This window comes from Triturus cristatus, chromosome 10 (genome assembly GCF_964204655.1).
Source record: "Triturus cristatus chromosome 10, aTriCri1.1, whole genome shotgun sequence".
Classification (NCBI taxonomy): Eukaryota; Metazoa; Chordata; class Amphibia; order Caudata; family Salamandridae; genus Triturus; species Triturus cristatus.
This window is the reverse complement of record NC_140593.1, coordinates 871,621,341-871,644,753: the sequence shown is the minus strand read 5'-3', so window position 1 is coordinate 871,644,753 and position 23,413 is coordinate 871,621,341. Positions and strand designations below refer to the sequence as shown.

The following is a 23,413-nucleotide window of genomic DNA, read 5'->3' as shown; positions in this document are numbered from 1 at the left end:
CTGAAATAATCCAATATTTCAAGGTGTTCCACTTTATTGTAACCTGGATCATTATTCCTCTGAAGCTGCAAATATATTTATTTGCTTAATAGGAAAACAATGTTCCAAAAGATTGCACTGTACCCCCTGCATGCTTCATACTCAGACAGTAGGACAGTTGCCTTGTCTCAGTAGAGGATCATCGGAGCAGTTGGACATACTGGTGTTAGTGCTTTACTTTGTGCAGAGTTTAGGGCCCAGAAAGCTCTATCTAATGAACTGAAATTCGAAACCAAGGCTGTTCAACAAACTAACACACTTAAATAATATGAAGCACATTAAACTTCACGAGAAAGTGAGAGAATTATTACGTTTTCAAACCATGAAGGTTTATCAGATGTTAAAGGTTTACAGAAGGCAAAATCATCTAGTTAGTATCAACCAATATATGAATACATCAACTAATATGACGTCCACATCAAGCCAACGTCATAAAAGAAAGAGGACAAACTAGCAGAGTGGCCTCAATGGGAAAGATTTAGGAAGTCAGTTCTGCCATAAAGAGTGTTCCTAAGTCCCCTACTCTGCTCGAAGCTACATCAGAAAATGGACTGCTTCCATAACCTACTCTGTACTAACTCAAATCCCACAATCCTAACATTTGCTACCACTGCACCCAGTTGACATGAAATGATCGAATAGCATCTGTTACCACGCTTACCAAAACCACGGATGGCTTAACAATGCAGTTAATACCTTGACTGTGTCGTTACCACGAGTTTCATTACAACGCAAGTCATTACAACAACTTGCTTTAGCGAAGTGATGGACTTTGGAATTATTTGAAATACTATTCCAACTCCTGTCGATGTATCAGTAGGGAAGGTGTTGGGTAACGTCACAGTCGTGGTCCTGACTGTGTTGTAAAGGCACTATGTTGTAATACCTGCATTGTAATAGATGTTTCCTGAAACAGTCCAACCAGGCTAGGGTGAAAGGATACGATTCACAGGCTCATTAGCTTCTCAGGATCTTCCACAATACAGTTTTTCATGGCATTCTTCAAACTTATCTTATTTGCAGCAAAATGAGATACAAGGACCAGCTTGTACTCTGTAGGTGACTTCCTGATGATGGAACCATTTAAAACAATCCATGATTATCATAGTCAAAATAAAACATTTTAATTTGGGAATGAAAGCAAAGAACACCGCATTCAATAATTAGAACTCCAGCCTCACCAAGAAATAAAATGTTAGCATCTCATAAAGCAAGATGGCAACCAAAGCTAGCTATTTTAAACACAGGACTGAATTAGCAATTGTCAATATCAACATAAATAAACACACATTCTCCTTTACATTACTTTTGCCTTTCAGCATGTTTATGTTGATTTAATACAAAATATTTATTATAAAAAAGCCTTCAAATGTTTTCCTCTGGAGATTATGGGAGCACCACAAATCACTTTTGGTTATTAAAATGACCTATTGTCGGGTTTCGCAGCTAGCGCCTAAACTCCTCTAATGTTATTTTGAAAGTCTTTTAATTCCAGTTCTTCTCATTTCCTTCTTCTTCCTCTTGATTCAGACAGCTGCTTCGCTCCCTTGTACTTTGATCCGCCATTTGCCAAAATCATTTTTATCCTTCTTACAAAATGAAAGAAAAGTATCACATAAATCATTATAATTAGTATCAGTCTTAGTATTATCATTATTATTCCTGCACCAGTACTGCTAAATCAATCTTATAAAATCCTTTCCTTGCTCATTTTCAGGCACCTGTCTCCTCCAAATGCCACATCTCGTGAGAAATGTCAGTGTCATATTAGTAATGACCTTGTTAATCTGGTTATTTACTTATATTAGGTACATAAGTACAGCATTGCTGAACACAAAGCATGCGGCAGACTCCACCCTATTTCACCATTTAATTATCTAAACCCAGCCTGTTTTGCAAAACCATTTTCCTTATAGTCATAGGTTCAGTATTTAGTTAAAGCACCAGCTGTGTTAGAATCCAAATGATCTACCAAAGGACACAGCTTTCAGATCTTCAAATCGTTTATAACTACACCTACAGAAGGTTTTGTAGCACCAAATATATCACCAATCTACTTGTGAAGCACTACACTTAGCCTTTCCATGAGTCACTATTCCCATAACATCTATGTCATCTACATGATACACTTTAGGAAACACTGAAATAAAGTAACAGCTACCTCCCCAATTCTGTGGAAGCTGAAAATGGCTTTCTTTATGCACACAAAATAAACTCCTCTAATAATAGGTCCTCTCCTGAGATAAACCCATCACCCATAGGATTGAAGGCCTGCACGCAATCACTCCAACCCAATATATCTGGGTTTTGAACCTGATTGTTCTCTCTTATAATAGACAATCTTCCTTTCTTTTTCAAATCCAGACATTTTTGTTTTACTCCTAGTTCCCTCACTGCTGCTTTTTCTTTCTCGCAAACATCCCTTTCTCCTTTTTTTACTCCTTTTCCTGTCTTCAATTTCCTCTCATTTAATTCTTCCATAAACTTCTTTTCAGCTCTTTTCAATTAACATTAAGCTTTAAAGTTAGCCAGGTTAGTAATTTTAGTTTGTGAGATAGGTCTCATTTAACTAAGCATTTGTTCCACAGACTTGCTCCTGCTCTTGGATTCAGAGGCTTAATCATAAGCACCATATATAGATATATCATATTTCAAGAAATAATACTCCAGATGTTATTGAAAATAAAGAGTCATAATTATACTACAGAGTATTGAATAGGTAAGGGGCAAGTGGTGGTAAGTAACACCAGGCACAGTAGAGGAAGTAAGATACTTTCAAACGTAACAGTTTTGAACACCCATAGCTTTAGTTTACTCATAGTAATCCAAAATAAACAGTCTGAAAAATTCCATTCAGAGCCATCTTTGTGTAATATCTTCATATAAAATCTATGTTGCTAATCTAAATAAGTTTGGTCAGTTTTAGATTTGTTTGAAGCACGCTTGACAGAAGAGTTAAGACTCACTAGTAATGTAATAATTAATATGACTATGGTAAATAGCACAAGTACTACTAACATTTTATAACTTTTCAATGTTTGACACCATGTTTCTCTCAAGTCAGATCAAAAAGAAAAAGAAAAATGTAAAATGCATTTGTTGATTCTACAATGCAAGTCAGCAAAACTTTTAGTTCTTTTCAATGTAAATCTGTTAATTTAGTTGACTTTAGGATTAGAAACCTACTAAAGGACAAAACTTCTACTCTTCTATTGAAAATCTATGGCACTTAATATCTTCACTGGATACCTTGGGTACAAAACATGAAATGTCAATGTGTGGACGTATGTCACTTGAATTCAGTAATCAAAAATATCAATCAGTCTTTAATTGAGGTAGCACTGTTCATGTGGGTTTTGAAAAACACTTTGATGATTCTAAGTTTTATGAGCTGTCAGATCAGAGTAACTTTCCGCAACAAAGACAGACTCAGGATCCAAATACCTTGGTAGTTTACTGTCACTAATACTTTGATCAATTGACTCAATTCCTTCTGCGATCGTCTCTGTAATGAGTTCTTCTGACACAATGAGCCCGATTCACAAAGGCAATCTGAGACAAAAGTCTAACTTTGCGACTTTTGGTATTCACAGAAAAGTTTGCTCGTTTGCATCATTTGCTCCCCTCAGTGTTGACTGTAGTGTCACAGTACATTCAACACTGAGGGGAGCGCAAATCATGGACTGCTCAACACTGAGGGGAGCGCAAATCATGGACTGCATGTACCATGATGCAAAGGAGTAAACATTTCTGGGATATGATGTAGTGTCCGTCCACACCCTTTTCCCTGCCCAAATTGATCTTCTTGACCTCTTCTACCATTTATCACACATTCTTAATGGTCCTTTTTGTAAAGAATTGTATCCCGGACCATTATTTACACTTCATCCGGGCCAAGCCAGAGAGTACGGCTGGAGCCGGAGAGTGGAGCTGGAGCCGGAGAGTACAGCTGGAGCCTGAGAGTAAGGCCCGGATGTGAAGAGTACCACCCGGGTGTGGAGATTCTAGCCCGACTGCCTACATAAATATACGACTCATAAATGACCTCTGTCAATACCAAAAGTTGTAAAGTTAGACTTTTGGCTCAGATTGCCTTTGTGAACCGGGTCCAATGACTCTAAGTCTCTCACCCTTTTTTAGCCAATCTTTCCTCTTTACTTTACCAGCTAAGGTTCTTGCACTTTCTTCTAGTTCATGGTGCACACTCTCGTTTTCAGTTGTTTGGCATATTGTGGTTACTCTTGGCTCATTCAACACAGATTGCGCACTTGTCAACATTTGACTTTGAGATCCTTATGTCCGGTCTTCTCCTCCCTCTGAACATTTGTTCTGTGGATAGTTTTACTCTGCGAATCAGTGGATGTTGTCACCGCTTCTTCACTGACTTGCCTCACTCTCTTGGTGTGAAAGACGTGAATCCAGTCCGGCAAAACCTGGACTTCACAGCAGTATTCGTTCCAAGTATGACCTAGAAAAGTCCCCCCTAAAATGATTCTGACGTGTTTCTTCACCAGGACCAGTCCCCTGACTTAAGGTATGACACAGATCTTGTCTTGGAAGATGGGTCACCAAGTCAATGTAATGAGAAACAGAACACACCACAACAGTAAATCTTTTGCAGTAGTCAAGAACCATGTCATCTGCTATATTCTCAAGCACACCTTCAGGTACTGAGGAACATCTATGGTTTTCCCCATTGGTATTTCGTGGGGGCAGAGTCCAGTCCTGTGACCTGGAGCATTTCAAAGGCTTATCAAAACAAGAAAAAGTGCATCAAGCCATTTCAAAGAGGTAGACTTGCACATCTTGGCCATTCTAGATTTCAGAGTGCCAATAATCCCAGATACCTCTGGTTGGCAACTGCAGTGAAATTGTTTGTCAATCTGTAGTGCTACACACAATAACTTGATCACTAATTCTTGAAGTGTGTCCAGCATTCTGACTCCAGGGAAACTGGTAGGCCAAACTGGGGAATCAATTCCCTCAGCAGTAATTTGGCACACCTCCTGACTGGGTATGCTTCATCCTAACTAGAGAAAAAAAACAGACTATCACCAGGATATAGCGAAGTCCATTCCAGATGGGCATTTCTATGAAATCCAATTGCTTACAGTTAAATTGACCATCTGACCTTCCTATGTGAGTCAAGGTCACAACTGTTCTCTTGCCGGCATTTAACTCCTGGCAAGTAATGCTCCTGGGACATAAACTCTGAGCAATGAAACAGAAATGGAGATTATTATACTAACAATTCTTGAAGGTGCGGATCATGGCATCTCTTCCAACACAGGCAGAAGCATGGTACTGCCTGGCAATAGGTGAAAGAATAAATTGTGGTATAACATGTCTTACATCCCTCAAAACCCAAATGTCACTTTGATTCTTTACAAATCCAGACCTCACCCACTTTTCGGTCTTTACCTCTGGAGCTTCATCATTTAATTATTTTAATTCTTCCCAAGTTTTAATTGTACTCAACAACATGTTTCAACCAGAGTCATTGTCAGACTCACAGGATTCCTCTTGATTAAATGTGCAAGACTCAGGAGCTCAAAGTCTTACTATTTCATCCGCATAGCAGTTTCAAGCAGTAACTAAACTCTATCCACTCCTAGGTGCTGCAGAGTTTACAACTGATACTTCTCTTGGCAGTTCCAAAGTTTCAAGTAAATCATGACATATTTCCTGTTTCTTATTGGGGAACAAGAGGAGGTCAAGAAACCCAACTGTGACCACAAATGTCCAAAATCATGGACCACACCAAAATCCTATTGACTGTCAGTATAAACGGTGAGACTCAGACTGTTGGAAATGCAACATGCTATAGTCGGGGCAATCAGTTCAGTTACCTGTGCGGAAGTTACACAGAACAAATAGGAGGCTTCCATGACACTATCTACGGGGCACACAGCATGTGCTGCTCTCTGAATTCCTTGTCCATCTCTCAGACAAATAGGGTAAAAACAGGCTTTCCAATCAGATATCTCAAATATCAGGCCTTGGAATGGTGCTCAACTCAGTAAGATCTAAGCAGTCATGGTCAACCTCAATATTATCTGAGTCACTCTCTGGCAGGGTAAGAGAGTAGCAGGATTTAAAACATTATACCTCTTTAAAGATACAGTTTCTGCTGCTAAATTCATTTTTTTGTATTTAATGTGTCTGCTGTTTGTCATCTGCTGAATTTGAGTAGGGGCAGTAAAATCTCAACTGAATGTGGAACCACCACAATAAGCGAGTAGCCCATAATCATGCTCTTGCACTGTTGAATGCTATCATCCACCGCAGCCACTGCTTTAAGGCATCCGGGAAGTGCTGTGGTCACCTGATCAAGTTGGCAGAGAAGTAAGTCAATTGCCATTTTGCTTCCTGGTGGCTCTGTGTCAAAACAGACAATGGGCACCCTTCATGCTCGTGGCGAGAGAGGATAAACTCCTCATCGTAATGGAGAATTCCTAGTGCTAGTGTGTGGCAGAGTTTCTCTCTTCATTGAGATAAATCAAATGCCACTAAAATATATCTGTCCCAGGATATTGGATTACATCGAATCCGAGTGCCAAACTTCAAATCTGAGCACTAAGCGCAGTAATCTCCATACACACAAGTAATATACATGAAAAGGCACTTCACCTTCTTAACTGCAACACAAAGCCCTCTTTGATTCAATATGACACCACAACTCAAACAGAACCCCCAGGATTTGGTGGCATTGATTTAAACATTTTGCGGCATAAAACTTACATTCATTGCAACGTTTTTGCACCCAATTTTGTGATTGAAACATGTTTTTTTCATCATTGTCTTCTTTTGAAATAGCTCATTAAGTTAAGCATTCTCCAAAGAGCCTTTCATGGCATTCTGCTGCCTTACCTCCTCCCACATTTTTATATCTAGCCCTGTCTTTTTCCACCAGTTAACTCTGGGTTGGAGTGTAGAATTCCCACAGACTTTGTTTCTGCTTCTTTTTATTACTTGTGTAGTGCCTCCAAGTGTCCTTTAAAAACAGGCTTGCCACAAAAGCCACATCTGGCCTTTCGAAACTCCCAAAATAGCATCCTTTTTGCAAGGAAGCTCCCAACAGTGGGTTGAGAAACCAAAAAGAGGAAGGCTAACGATATGAAGAATTAAACTATATCTGGCAGAAGGAGTAATATTGATGGAGAATAAATAAAGAGCAGAACAGCGGAATCATGGAAATAGCAGGTGCGGTATGTGCAGATAAGCACAATGGGGCAGTGGAGTGGGGGTGGGGGGTGTTAGGCGACAGATTAGTAAACATAAAATAAATAAATAAAACCACTTACCTTACACTTATCGGCGATCCGTGGTTTCATTTATTTATTTATTTTTTGTTTACCAACCTGTCGTATGTCGCTTATACCGCCCCACCCCCTCCCCACAGTGCTTTCCTGCACGGACCGCACCTACACATACTGTTCACTTTCCCAACTTTCATGAACACCTTGGCCATTTATTTTCTTAATACTTCTATTTCCCAGGGGCGGCTCCTCCATTGGAGCGTAGCAGTGTCACCCCACTAATGTGCCCCCCAAAGTCCCAGGGATAAAAAAAAAATGGTACTTCATTACCATTTTATTTTTTGTCATCCAGGCCTGAACCAAGCATCAGCACAGGGAGGGTTGTGCTCAGTGAGCATTGAGGAGTGGTGGGCAGGGGGCTGCCTTTTGCACTTGTTTATAGTGCACACGTGTCTTTGGCCGGCCGTCTTGAGATATCCAGCCACACATGCACACTTTAAACCTCTCAAAACAGCTGTCTTAAAGCAGCTATGTTGAAAGCAAGTGCAGGCATCTAGTACCCTTGTGAGTGGTGACAGAGGCTGCTCCCACAAATCAGGGCACTGCTCACATGCTGGTTAACAGCACATGAGCATTGGATTGGTCGAGGCAGTTTGTTGGGGCCTGCACTGCAGTCCCAGCAGCAGACGAGGTCGGAGTGAGGAGGATGTTTTTTTTTTTTTTTATTCTGTTTATTAGTTTTTCAAACAATCCATACAAAGGTGTCATATACATGAAAAACAGAAGTATAAATGTGGCACTGTATCAATCCATCTGTTACCCAACCTCTAGGAACATAAGAGCACAGATCGTCATTCAGTAGGATATGCTAAGGTATTTATATAAACATCCAGAAGCATCATACAATTGGTTAACGCACTACGCACATCCATATTTGATTAAATATTACTATCTGTACGCAACACAGTCCTTCCACGGAGAGCCAGCATTTCAACAACCCCGGCACAGTCCGACCCCAGGCACTCCCGGCCATCCTATCCCAACATAATTCACTGTAAGCAGCATAAACCCATATCACCTTCATTCTGAAGTGGATCTCGCCCCACTGATGTTGTGGGTACCTGGCGCTTCTCAGGAAGGCAACCACCTCTTACTCTGGTGCGGGGTCCACCCGCGGGTGCGCCAGCAGATAACACTTTAGGGGCCCCCAGACATCTTTGGGCCTGGAGGCGCTCAGCAATAATTCTGCATATGTAGTGAGTTGCTCCTGACAATACACTAAATCGTCCATCCATACTTTGAACTTGGGCGCCCGCCCTCTGCCCCAACGACACGCCACTCGCCTCTTTGCCAGAAGCAACGCAAGCACCACGAATTTGCGTTGCACCGCTTTCAATGGTTTCACATATCCTAGTAGGGCCAATAGGGGCGTGGGCTCGATAGGAGTATCAACCATCAAGCCCAGAGCTTCAAACACCTGCATCCAATAATTATGTACTTCCGGGCATTCCCAGGCTAAATGCAAAAATCTGCCCCCGGTGCCCGACACCTGTCACAGTTGTCTGTGCCCCTCAGATTGTACCTATGCATCTGGGCCGGGGTGTAATATAATCTGTGTAGGAACTTGTAATGAATTATTCGCAGCCTACTGCTAGCCGACACCTGCGCCGTCTGTGACGAGCAGTACTCCCATTGCTCCTCTGACAGTTCAAAGATCAATTCCCTGTCCCAGCGCATTCTAGCAAGCGCAGATGGCTCCTTTCTTTGTGTGTGTACTGTGTGGTATATCAGTGATACCAGTCGCTTGGCCGTCGCGCTTTTAAGAGCCAACTGCAGCGGCGTTGGTCAGGGGGCTCAGACGGGAAGTTCAGAGTAAGTGAGCGGGTGCCCTGCCGAAGACGAATATATATAAACACATCAAGCGGGGTCTGCCGTATATTCTGAAAAACGTGTTCAAGCTTCCGAAACTGGCCTTCATGATATAAATCTCCCCAAGTTTTAATGTGCGCTCGTTCCGCGAATTTGTGAAATATTGTTTCTTGAAGCAAGGGCATGCTAGGGTGATATGAAATAGGCATCAGCGGGGAATACAGCATAGGGGCACTCAGCAGCCCACCTATGCGTTGCCATGCCGCCACAGTGCAGGCAACAGTAGTCGACGGCTGCTCCCTGCCAGTAGGCACATCGTACAGTGCCCCTTCAATCGGTATTGGGTGCGCAAGCCAGTGTTCTGCTGCCACTTGTGGCATATACCGGGGTTGGCGCATCCAAAAATATGCGTAGTGAGCCTAGCACTAATATAATATAATTCAAAATTGGGCACGCCAAATCCTCCCTGCGAATATGGCCTAATGAGTACACTCCACTGCAGTCTCGGGTGCTTGCCCCCCCCATACCAAGCACATCAATTCAGATTTCAATGTTTTAAAAAAATAACTCCCCGGATAAAATGGTATGTTTAAAAAAAGGTAAAGTAACTGGGGCAATAGCACCATTTTGATTAGAGAGGCGCGCCCCGCTATTGAAAGAGGGAGAGTAATCCAGTGGGAGACGCATTCCGTTATACGCGCCAGGGCCGTTCCGTAATTGAGGCGCATTAACTCATCCCTATCCCTCGTAACATGAACACCCAAATACCGCAATTCGTCCTCGCACCACTCCAGAGGGTAATCCAGGGGAAATCGAGCCGTTGCAACCGTCAAAGGGAAAATACAGGATTTGCTCCAATTGATTTGGATCCCGGAGAGTTTCCCAAAAACAATTATATCATCCGCCTATAAGGATATTAATATTTGCCTCATGTTGCACCACAGCGCTTTATCTTTATGATGCTGCCGCAGTTTCGCCGCCAAGGGTTCAACCGCAAGTGCGAAAAGAAAATTGGGATAGGGGGCAAGCCTGCCGGGTACCCCTAGAGACCAGGAACGCCTGGGAAGTACGACCATTTATGAGTACCTTAGCAACTGGTGAACAGTACAGGAGTTTAATCCAGGAGAGGAAAAGGGGGGGAAAGCCCATGCGCAGCATCACCCCGAAGATATAGTCCCACTCAATCGAATCAAAAGCCTTTGTGGCATCAAGAAATCCCGCGCCATAGGCAATTCAGGAGAGACATTATTCAGCACAGTGAAGAGGGTTCTTAAATTGTGGGAAGTAGCTCGGCCGGGCACAAAACCAGACTGATCAGGAAGTATTAAGTTCTCTAGCAACAAGCTAAGGCGGTTGGCTATGAGCTTAGCCAGTATTTTTACATCACAATTAAGAAAGTGACAGCGGCCTGTAGGAGTCACACTGTTGTGGCACTTTCCCCGGCTTTAAGAGCGAGACGATTAGGGCCTCTCTCATAGATGAGGGCAGGTGTCCGGCTTCCAATGCATCCTCATAGACCTCCCGAAGAATGGGGGCCATCTGATCTATATAGGTTTTGTAGAATTCTACCGATATGCCTGTCGCCTTCCCCGACTGCAAGTGCATAATTGCGTCCTTCACCTCATCCAGCTCAAATGGGGCACATAGTAACTCTCGCTGCCTATCGCTCAGCCATCCCAATGTCACATCCTGCAAATAGTTATCCAGATCTATCTCATCTACCCTATGCGTGGCATACAATTGGGCATAATGCGTGACAAAGGCAGTAAGTATGCTGGCAGTATCTCTATATACCGTCTCCTCTGGACCCTCAATTTCCAGCACATAGTTGGAATAACGTGGCTTTCTAATCGTGTCTGCCAGCGCCTTGCCCGGCCTTCCCCCTCCTCATACCGTCTAGCCACCCAATATCTACCCCGAAAGCGCGCCTCCCTCCGTGCCGGCTCCATATATTCTGTGAGCGTCTCTCTAAATTTCAGCTGAGTGGGTCCGTCCGGGTGTGAGGCCAGCTTCCTCTCAAGTGCCTTGAGGTCTTTCTCCAGTTTATACAGTGTGCCCATTATAACCTTGAGTACTCCTGCCCCCTTGGATATACAATAACCCATAAGTGTAACTTTGAACGCCTCCCAAATGGTCTCAACCTTCTCTACCGAGTCCTTGTTCCGTACGAAAAAATCGCGCACTTCCTCCCGTAGCTCCTCTTGAAAAACCGGGTCTAATAGAATAGCAGCATGCAGCCTCTAACTGCTGCGTGGGGGATCATAATCTGCCGTCGATAGCGTACATTTAACTGGGGCGTGGTCCGAGTAAGTACGGGCCAAGTGCTGCGCCTGAGATATAGCTGGGCCCAATCCACGGGTCACAAATAAATAATCTAGTCTCGCCCACAAGGCCGCCTGCGCCGTAAAGTGTGTACCTTCCAATTGTTGGGGGTGAATATGCCTCCAGACATCAATTAGGTGATAAGTAGTAAGTGTGCTTTGTAAGACAGCACAAGCTTTTGTGTAATGATGAGGGGCAAGGTGAGACCTATCAACCTCTGGATTACATGCAACATTGAAGTCCCCTCCCCAGATTATATGGTTAGAGCCTACCTCAAACATCCGAGCCCATAGCGCGGAATAAAAGTGTGGGTCGTCCACATTCGGCCCATAGCAGCAGGCCAGGGTGACGAAGTCCGTCCCAGTCTACCCCAAGCCAGGCAATACCTCCCTAGCCCGTCCCAGGTAGCCCCAGCCAGCTGGAAGGGTGTTCGCTTCTTTATAAGTATGGCTGTACCCCTCGCATATGATGAGTACGAGGAAAAGATACGATGTTCTGCCCATTTACTCGCAAAGGTGTTAAAACTCCGGGGATTAAAATGTGTCTCTTGTAACATGGCTATGTGCACCTGGTGCCGGTCCAAGTAGGCTAGTATGTTTCTCTTTTTACATGCATCTCCCAACCCCCTGACGTTCCATGTTACAATATTCAGTTTCTCAGACTCCATGTTAAATAGGGGTGTGTGTGCTCATCAATAAATAAAAAAAAGAAGAAGCCCATGTCCACAGGACGCAGCTCAGTGCATGGGTGTGCATATACTGTGTGGTTCTATGACATAATTTCGACAGACAGAAAATCGACCTACAAATATATCGCAACAAAAATATCGATGTCAAGAATATCGACATCCTATCTACAACATGGTAAGTACAAAAATATCGAAAATTAAATATCAATGTCAAAAATATCGTTATTGAAAATATCGTTTTTCTTTTACTTAAAAAATATATGTAAAATAAACCAAATTATACTTAGAAATTAAATAAACATAATTAAATATATTGTATAATATTTAAAATGTATAATTAATATATATAATTTAATAAAACTTTAATTAAACATATACATATAATATATAATATATATACTTACTTAATAATTAATTTTAATAATAATTTCTGTAACGTATAAATTATTAAATGTTTTTAAAAATTACCAATACATCTATACACATAAAACAATAACATTAATAAATATTTAATAATTACATATAGCAAATAATAATCAATATTTTTAATGTGAATAATTTTTATTATTAATGATATATTACAATAGCAAAAATAATACAAAACATATTAAATATCAGACACTAGTCCAACTCCAACAAAAAAAACAGTAAGGAAAATGTTGGATACCGTAGGGGTAAAAATTACTATTCCAACTCCAAAGAGTGCAACAGTAGGGAAAGCGTTGGATAGCATAGGGTTAAAATTACTATTCCAACTCCAGAGAGTGCAATAGTAGGGAAAGCGTTGGATAGCGTAAAGGTAAAAATTACTATTCCCACTCCAGAGAGTGCAACAGTAGGGAAAACGTTGGATAGCGTAGGGGTAAAAATTACTATTCCAACTCCAAAGAGTGCAACAGTAGGGAAAGCGTTGGATAGCGTAGGGGTAAAAAGTACTATTCCAACTCCAGAGAGTGCAATAGTAGGGAAAGCGTCGGATAGCGTAAGGGTAAAAATTACTATTCACATTCCAGAGAGTGCAACAGTAGGGAAAGTGTTGGATAGCGTTGGGAAAAAAATTACTATTCCAACTACAGAGAATGCAACAGTAGGGAAACCACTGGATAGCATAGTGGTAAAAATTACTATTCCCACTCCAGTGAGTCCAACAGTAGGGAAAGCGTTGGATAGCGTAGGGGTAAAAATTACTATTCCCACTCCAGAGAGTGCAACAGTAGTGAAAACGCTGGATAGCTTAGGAGTAAAAATTACTATTCCCACTCCAATGAGTGCAACAGTAGGGAAAACATTGCATAGCATAGGGGTAAAAATTACTATTCCACACCAGAGAGTGCAACAGCAGTGAAAACGCTGGATAGCGTAGGGGTACAAATTACTATTCCCACTCCAGTAAGTGCAACAGTAGGGAAAACATTGCATAGCATAGGGGTAAAAATTACTATTCCCACACCAGAGAGTGACACAGCAGTGAAAGCGCTGGATAGCGTAGGGGTAAAAATTACTATTCCAACTCCAGAGAGTGCAACAGTAGGAAAAGCGCTGGATAGCGTAGGGGTAAAAATTACTATTCCAACTCCAGAGAGAGCAACAGTAGGGAAAGCGTTGGATAGCGTAGGGTTAAAATTACTATTCCAACTCCAGAGAGTGCAATAGTAGGGAAAGCGTTGGATAGCGTGAAGGTAAAAATTACTATTCCCACTCCAGAGAGTGCAACAGTAGGGAAAACGTTGGATAGCGTAGGGGTAAAAATTACTATTCCAACTCCAAAGAGTGCAACAGTAGGGAAAGCGTTGGATAGCGTAGGGGTAAAAAGTACTATTCCAACTCCAGAGAGTGCAATAGTAGGGAAAGCGTTGGATAGCGTAAGGGTAAAAATTACTATTCACATTCCAGAGAGTGCAACAGTAGGGAAAGTGTTGGATAGCGTTGGGAAAAAAATTACTATTCCAACTACAGAGAATGCAACAGTAGGGAAACCACTGGATAGCATAGTGGTAAAAATTACTATTCCCACTCCAGTGAGTCCAACAGTAGGGAAAGCGTTGGATAGCGTAGGGGTAAAAATTACTATTCCCACTCCAGAGAGTGCAACAGTAGTGAAAACGCTGGATAGCTTAGGAGTAAAAATTACTATTCCCACTCCAATGAGTGCAACAGTAGGGAAAACATTGCATAGCATAGGGGTAAAAATTACTATTCCCACACCAGAGAGTGCAACAGCAGTGAAAACGCTGGATAGCGTAGGGGTACAAATTACTATTCCCACTCCAGTAAGTGCAACAGTAGGGAAAACATTGCATAGCATAGGGGTAAAAATTACTATTCCCACACCAGAGAGTGCAACAGCAGTGAAAGCGCTGGATAGCGTAGGGGTAAAAATTACTATTCCAACTCCAGAGAGTGCAACAGTAGGAAAAGCGCTGGATAGCGTAGGGGTAAAAATTACTATTCCAACTCCAGAGAGTGCAACAGTAGGGAAAGCGTTGGATAGCGTAGGGGTACAAATTACTATTCCCACTCCAGTAAGTGAAACAGTAGGGAAAGTGCTGGATAGCGTAGGGGTAAAAACTACTATTCCAACTCCAAAGAGTGCAACAGTAGGGAAAGCGTTGGATAGCGTAGGGGTAAAAATTACTATTCCAACTCCAGAGAGTGCAATAGTAGGGAAAGCGTTGGATAGCGTAAGGGTAAAAATTACTATTCCCACTCCAGAGAGTGCAACAGTAGGGAAAGTGTTGGATAGCGTAGGGAAAAAAATTACTATTCCAACTCCAGAGAGTGCAATAGTAGGGAAAACGTTGGATAGCGTAGGAGTAAAAATTACTATTCCCACTCCAGTGAGTCCAACAGTAGGGAAAGCGTTGGATAGCGTAGGGGTAAAAATTACTATTCCCACTCCAGAGAGTGCAACAGTAGTGAAAACGCTGGATAGCATAGGGGTACAAATTACTATTCCCACTCCAGTAAGTGAAACAGTAGGGAAAGCGCTGGATAGCGTAGGGGTAAAAATTACTATTCCCACTCCAGTAAGTGAAACAGTAGGGAAAGCGCTGGATAGCGTAGGGGTAAAAATTACTATTCCAACTCCAGAGAGTGCAACAGTAGGGAAAGCGTTGGATAGCGTAGGGGTACAAATTACTATTCCCACTCCAGTAAGTGAAACAGTAGGGAAAGCGCTGGATAGCGTACGGGTAAAAATTACTATTCCAACTCCCGAGAGTGCAATAGTAGGGAAAGCGTTGGATAGCGTAAGGGTAAAAATTACTATTCCCACTCCAGAGAGTGCAACAGTAGGGAAAGTGTTGGATAGCGTAGGGAAAAAAATACTATTCCAACTCCAGAAAGTGCAATAGTAGGGAAAACGTTGGATAGCGTAGGGGTAAAAATTACTATTCCAACTCCAAAGAGTGCAACAGTAGGGAAAGCATTGGATAGCGTACGGGTAAAAATTACTATTCCAACTCCCGAGAGTGCAATAGTAGGGAAAGCGTTGGATAGCGTAAGGGTAAAAATTACTATTCCCACTCCAGAGAGTGCAACAGTAGGGAAAGTGTTGGATAGCGTAGGGAAAAAAACTATTCCAACTCCAGAAAGTGCAATAGTAGGGAAAACGTTGGATAGCGTAGGAGTAACAATCACTATTCCCACTCCAGTGAGTCCAACAGTAGGGAAAGCGTTGGATAGCGTAGGGGTAAAAATTACTATTCCCACTCCAGAGAGTGCAACAGTAGTGAAAACGCTGGATAGCGTAGGGGTACAAATTACTATTCCCACTCCAGTAAGTGAAACAGTAGGGAAAGCGCTGGATAGCGTAGGGGTAAAAATTACTATTCCAACTCCAGAGAGTGCAACAGTAGGAAAAGCGCTGGATAGCGTAGGGGTAAAAATTACTATTCCTACTCCAGATAGTAAAACAGTTGGGAAAGCACTGGATAGCATAGGGATTCTATAAACATAATAACCAATTAATTAATTAGTTATAAAAAAATAGCATTTTAATAATTAATTTACAAAATATTTATTCTTAAATACCAATTATTTAAAATAAATATTTATATAAATAACTTTAAATTACATCCCACACTATTCCCCCTTTAACACACAACACACTACACATACAAAATACACAATACATTTAAATATCAGTTTATCTATTATTTACAATTAATAATACATTATTTATAATTAATATACTTATTATTTACTAATTTATACATATTAACTACCAAATTACAATTATTCACAAATTAATTATTAATTAACAATACATTAATTAGCAATAACAACAAATAACATGAAATAATAAATTATTTATATTTACTATATTTAACGTACTAATACCAATTAATTACCAATTAATAATTAATTAACAATGAATTATTATTAATTACAAGTAAATACAAATTATCAGTAATTATTTGAATTTAATTACATCCCACCCTATTCCCCTATAAACCCACAACCCACTGCACATAAAAATTCACATAATTAATTTAATCATCAATTAATCACTTAATCAAATTAAATCACCAATTAATTAGTAATTAACAATTAATTAATTAACAATACCAATAAATAAATATTAATATTAAACTAAGTATAACTTATATAATTAACCAATTAATAAAATTAATTTACAATTAATAATTAATTAACAATTAATTAATCAATTAATATATTTAATTTACAATTAGTAATTAATTAACAATTAATTAATCATAAATACCAATTAAACAATACATATTAATTAATTAATTATAATTAAATTACTTCCCACCCTATTCCCCTATAAACCCACAACCCGCTCTGATACTAAAACGCTAAATTATATTTTAAATAATTATTAATCTCTAAACATTTATTTTTAAATGTATTAAAATACATTACAATAATCTTTAACATACAAATAAAATACATATTAAAATACATTACACTAATAAAATATCGATATTATTGACATCGAAATTTTTCATTACGATATTACTTACATCTATATTAATGACTTCGATATTATTAACTTCGATAATACTTACCTTGGGGTCGATATTCTGTCCATCGATATTCTTGACTTCGATATTCTTTACCTACGATATTAACAACTCGATATACTTGTAGGTCGACATTTAAAACTCGATATTTAGACTAACCACCATACTGTGTCACTATAATTTGTGCCAATCGCTCACCAGTTGAAACATCTGTCACCTTATGGATGTTTAGAACCAAACCGTCCTATGTTAGAAAGAACAGGGTATAAAAATGAACAGTTCTCCCGTGATCCCTCCCCCTCCCACTTAAGCAGCCCCAACTTGCCAGTACTGATCGCCCGCCCTCCCCTCCTCCCTGTAAAACAAAAAAGGAACATGCGAAAGAAATAAGACAAACACGCATAGCGCATGCCATGCAGTGTACAACCGTGAGGGGAATGCCCATGGGGGGTCTCCCTAGGTGACAACACAGATACTCCCCGCTCCAAAAGTCCACCACAGATGGTGAGGGCTGGACTCTAAAGGAGCCAAGGGTGCCCAGCGTGTACATGAAAGGACTCAGAGCAGCCAATCAGCTAAACAGTGTGTTAAATTATCCCCAGAGTTCCAGCCAGCCATCCACAACGGCTAGCTCAATACCCCTGCCGCAGCACACAATGACTTTAAGCAAAAAGAAGAAATGTTAAGTGCAAGCAGTACAGTAGTTACTGTGGTTCCTCGTCCGCCCCCGGCGCCGAGGGCCGCGGCGATGCCGCTGATGCTCCATTATTGCGACCTGTCTGCTTCAAATGTTTGAGAGAGTCTTCTACTTGCTGTGGCTTGGTGAAAAACCGCTGCTGACCCTGATGCGTCACCCTGAGACGCGCAGGGTACAGCAACGCGTAATCAATTTGGGCTAGTCGCAGTTTATTCTTGACATCCGTAAATTTGAGTCTTTCCTCCTGGACCATGGGGGTAAAATCCGGGTAAATTGTGAAGGTATTGCCCTCATATGTCAGCTGCTTTTTGTTTTTTGCAACACGAAGAGCCACATCCCGGTCTCTATAGTTTAGAAGTCTCGCTATGATGGGACGCGGCGGGCCTCCCGGGGGCGGCCGAGGTCCCAATGTGCGATGTGCACGTTCTATTATGAACTGACTGGAGAAAGCATCTGCTCTGACTGAGGCTAGCAGCAGTTTTTCCACGTATTCCTCCATTTTTCCTGTGTTGGTTGACTCCGGAATACCTAGGACGCAAATATTATTGCGCCGACTGCGCTCTTCTAAATCCTCGTTCTTTGCGAATATCGTTCTCAGCAACTTATCCATGTGGGTAACCTGTGCGGTGACCCGAGTTGTGGCATCCTCCGTGTCCGAAATGCGCCTCTCCGTCTCTTTTATGCGCTCCTCATGTCCGTCTAATTTATGCGCAATGGTGTCGATACGCGATGACATTCTATCAACCTTGTCCACTATAGTAGCAAACCCCTGCCGGACCTCCTGAAGAATACTCTGCACATCGGTAGCCGGCATAGCCGCTCCACTCTGGACTTCGTCTCTGTTGTCCTGCTCCTGACTCTCCTGCAGGCCCGAGCATTCCGTTTCACCCCCTCGAAAGTCAATTTCGGTTGCCGGTTATCTGATTGCCCATGGTGCCCCGAATGTGCAGCACTCCCGGCCCAATGAATTATGCCACAGCCTACTGCGCAAAAAGCGGACGGAACAACGTATCCGGGAACCAACAGGGGCTATTCCCACACAAAGCAGCAACGCCAATGTTATATCCAATCGCTTTCTATCAGCGCGCAGTACACCAATCAACCGTGGCCTCTCCAACGCGCCAGCAGCAAGGAATTCAAATCCAGTGGGCCAGGAGAGCCAATACAGCAATGTCTCTGAACCCCAGCACTGCAGCACGCTAGGACAAACTTTCCAGGCAGTCACCACTCATAGGTCCAGCAACGTGGAAATAAAGTTCAAAATGCCCCACACTCTGCCTGTGTAATCTCCGCAGTCGTTCTCTCAGGCAGCACCCACAGGCCTCCAGTCATGCAGCACACGGAATGCGTGGACAAGTGCTCCCTTGCACAGCTTCACGTCAGATCAGAGCGCGCCGCACCAAATTATCACGGGGGGGGGTCCAGCCACCGTCAGTTCCCCACCCCCCACCCCCCGCATCCCCACACAGTGCCAGATGGCCCACCTTGAGGTCCAACTAGTAATATCTGGGGCACTTCGCCACCAGGCTGCTCCCAAAGCCCTCCAACACAGCTGTGTCCAAGTAAGCCAGACTCAGGTGGGACGCACGACGAGTTAATGTGGCCCAGTCGGTGTCACCTCCGTAGTAGGCAGATGCAGGGTCTAAGCTTCCAGCCCCCTTTCCATACGAGAGAGAGGCAGACCCGTACCTCTTGGTTGGTCAGGGCCCGACAGACAACGGCAGCACCTATCCCCCGATGCTCTCAGGGCACCATGGCGCCATGCATTGTTTCACTTTGCCGCTTTTTGGTGACGATGCAGCATACACCGCTCGTCCCTGCTCAAGAAGCAGGCAGGGCACTTTGCTTGCACTCTGTTGACTGTACTCACGGGGACAGGAATGTCGACTCTGGCCGCACCGCAGATCACGTAGCACAGGGCCTGGTCACCTCATGATCAGCATCGGCCTCGCGTGATCCGGACGGCCGAGGTAGGGCACCGCAGCGCTCCGGCTCTGGTACCGACCAAAACCTCCCAGCGACGTAGCAAGTGCAGGAATGCCGCGATTCAGCTGAAATCCTCAGCGAGTCTTCAGCGACGCCCCCGCTTCACCTCGCCACCATTTCAGGCATCAATCAGTTCCTCCGAGTAGGATAAATGAAGAATAATTACGCTGGGCTGCCGCTGCCATTTTGCGTGCTCGCCACCTAGCGCCCCCGGAGTGAGGAGGATGTTGTCACCATCGTCAGGATTGGTAAGTACATTTCTATTTTCTTATTTTTTCTTTTTTTGGCTCTCCCCCCACCCTCAATAGAAGGCAGCCGCAACTGATCTCTAGACACCTCACAATCAATACTGCACAAGCCTACTTATACCCAGTCTCCAAGGACACAGCAACCACTTCCAGGAACACTGAAACACAGTCAGTCATTCAATGGGACCATGGAAGATCAGTAACACAGCTTGAGTTGAGGCAAATTTGCATTTAGGGAAGAATTTTAAATATTCCATGCCTCAGTTTGAATCTGTCCTCTGCTACCAGATTTCTTACTGCTTTACTTTGTGCAAAGTTCAGGGACCATAAAGTGCTATTTGATCAATTGAAATTAAAAACAAGGCTGATCAACAATCCAATACCTTTAAATATTGTACAGCACATTAGGTTTCACAAGGAAGACAGAGAACGATTAAGCTTTTAAACCTTAAAGTTTATTAAGGTCTACAGAAAAAAAAATCTTCAAGTTAGTATCAATCAGTAATCAATATATCGATACATCAATTAATATGAAGTTCAAATGAGTGTCAACCTGAGCCAGAAAAAGTACTAATAGATAAAGATGCATTGGCGAACTCACCAACAGTGGAATGCACCAAGGTGATAACCAAATGGGCTATACATATGCAATATCTAGTTTGGAGTTCAATGTAGAGAAACCACCAATGGGAAACTGCATACCAGGTATCCCACATACCAGAACTCTCCAACAGGTTAATACAGACTAGGAAACCACCAACAGAGATGCATGACAGAAATGTGTGTTAGGGAGCCTGCCACCATGGACACATATGCTACGTAATAGCCAGTGGGGATAGTTGTTCATGGTCTCAGGCAATTTTGAAATGTAAGTGAGGTGATCCACCAAAAGTTAAACAACAGTGAAACATGCATCCTATAAACCTCCATTAAGAAAATGAGCTACAGATCACCCACCAATGTGGTAAAATGTATCTCAATCCAAAATAGAAAACAAGAGGGAAACATGCACCAGAAAAACCCAAAATAAGGAAATGCACTTCAGGTTACTCATAAATGTAGAAGCATGTACCACAAAACCACCAATGTGGAAACATGCTCTGTCAAACTCATCAATGCAAAGCTCACATAAATCGAAATGCAACTCATCATTGAGCTCCAGACGATCAGAGCATCATGATAAACTTACTGAGGCGAGTAAGATGCAGAACAGACAACTGGATAAGTCTACTTTGATTGACTGTTCCTCCTATTCCATATGGATTCTCTCCAGTTTTCTCCCCCTATATCCTTGTCACTGTTGAGGGAGAAGGGTTATGGTCAAGGTTTCTGTCTCTAGATTTAACCCTTAGAGATTAATTCATTGGAATGGACCCCTCTTGTTTACCGCTGATTCACTCACTCTCGTCAGTGCTGATGATGTCTGATTCTCGGGGGTCACCAGCAGCCAAAAACAATTAAATGCCCAGGAAAGTTGCCTGACTGGGAATGTCCTTGCTTGAAGAGAATTTCCTGTAAGTCACTGGAAGCAAAGTAGAACTTCTGGTGATTGACACCAAGCACACCACCACTCTCTAAACAACGGAATTCAACCTTGGTCAGTCACCACCCCGCACCAAGGTGAAAAAGTTAGTGGTCATTCCAGCATATAGAGTCGCCCGTAGCTCCCAGATGTTCTCAGCGGTACAGACTTACTTCTGCCTTCATGGACACTTCGTCTCCCGAAGACACCTCATAGAATTTGGTCACCTAATTCTCCTGACTAAGTTAACTTACTCTACCTTTGACGGTCCAGCGCACAGTCCTCCCACCTTTAAATGATCCAGAACAGGGCTACAGGGCTGGTAACGGGTATGCAGAAGCAGGACGCTATTTCACCAACACAGAGATCTCTGCTGTAGCTCTCAATTACATCCTGAACCACCCCATTGATATTCCAACAACAAAGTACAGCACCATAACCTTAGTTATTTTTACCCCTAGCCTGTCCAATGTGCTCCTCTAACAAAAGCTTCTCCAAATCCCATGAACTTACAGCAGAAGGCTGTTAGTTTGTAGGTCAAGAGCCTTTACTACTCTCTTAATTAACATCTTCCCAACAAAGATGACCACCATCCAACCAGGCAAATCATCTCGCAGCAAGATTAACCATCTAACAGCAATGATATGCACCACACAGCAAAGCCTCTCACCATGCAACAAAGATGGCCACTTAGCAACAACATTTGCAACCTCTCATCCAAGCAAGAACCTCATCCATGGACAAAACACTCAAAACTTGTCTTGGGAACCATCTTTCACACTCACATCTCCAGGAACTTAGTGAGCCAGTGCAATTCACATAGCCATGCTATATTAGTATTTTATTCAGTCAGATATTTCCTGTTTATAATCTAAATAACTTTGTCTACACAACATCTCTTGCACACATATTCTCAGCTGCCACCGCTTCACAGAGAGAAATACAAGAGAATAAAAGCGTAAAAAGTGGAATTTCAAAATGCAAATCTTAATGAAAAGGGTGATTGGTCTAACTTAATGTTAAAAATGGTACATTAACACCTCTTTAAGTCAGGTCGGGTGTATTTTTTTATAATAACTGTTACAAGACAATTGCAGGTGGCAATCTGCAGTGAAATCAGAACTGGGAAATAAGGATGGAGTCACAACCTTAACATGGTTTAATATATCGTGTCTCTCCGGACCCTAGTGGACTTGTGTAGTATGGAATGAGACAAACAAACTCGCGCTGTGTGAGGGACATGCCTGTAATGGGAAAGTGAGGCCCAAAACTACCACTACAAGGTGAGGGCCAGTGCTGCCAATATACGCTGAGGGCCCTGGACTGATTCTGCATCATGTGGGCAGTGTGAGGTGAGGGACTCCTAGTCTGAACACAATGGGCCTCATTTATGAAATGTGACGCATCGCTGTGAAAAAACAGCGATGCGTCACTTTTCATTGCGCCCTCCTTGTGAAACCAATGATGCATCATATTTACAGTATGACGCATCATGTCACAAGGAGTTACAGATATGTCAGTATTTCTGACATAAATGTGGGCGCAAAAATGACGCATTGCTGGAGTGTGTTACAAAAGTGACACAACTCCAGCAATGGGTCATTACACATAGGCAAGTCCCATGATAAATGTGCCTGCGTCAGTATTACGCCTGCCATGAGGCAGGCGTAAGATATTGACTCATTTGCATCCTAAAAGTGGCGCAGTGAAATCCTATAGTTTTCACTGCGTCACTTCTATGACCCTTTCTTGGGTCGGAACGCCCCCCTGCATACATTATACCTGGTGCAGGTAT

The 23,413-nt window shown here is 42.4% G+C and overlaps 1 protein-coding gene across 1 annotated transcript in view; it reads left to right on the top strand.

The window, feature by feature from the left end:
• LOC146796142 (SCO-spondin-like) overlaps positions 1–23,413 on the top strand; it is a 1,481,201-nt gene that overhangs the window by 846,594 nt on the left and 611,194 nt on the right. The gene's annotated exons all lie outside the window — the stretch shown is intronic.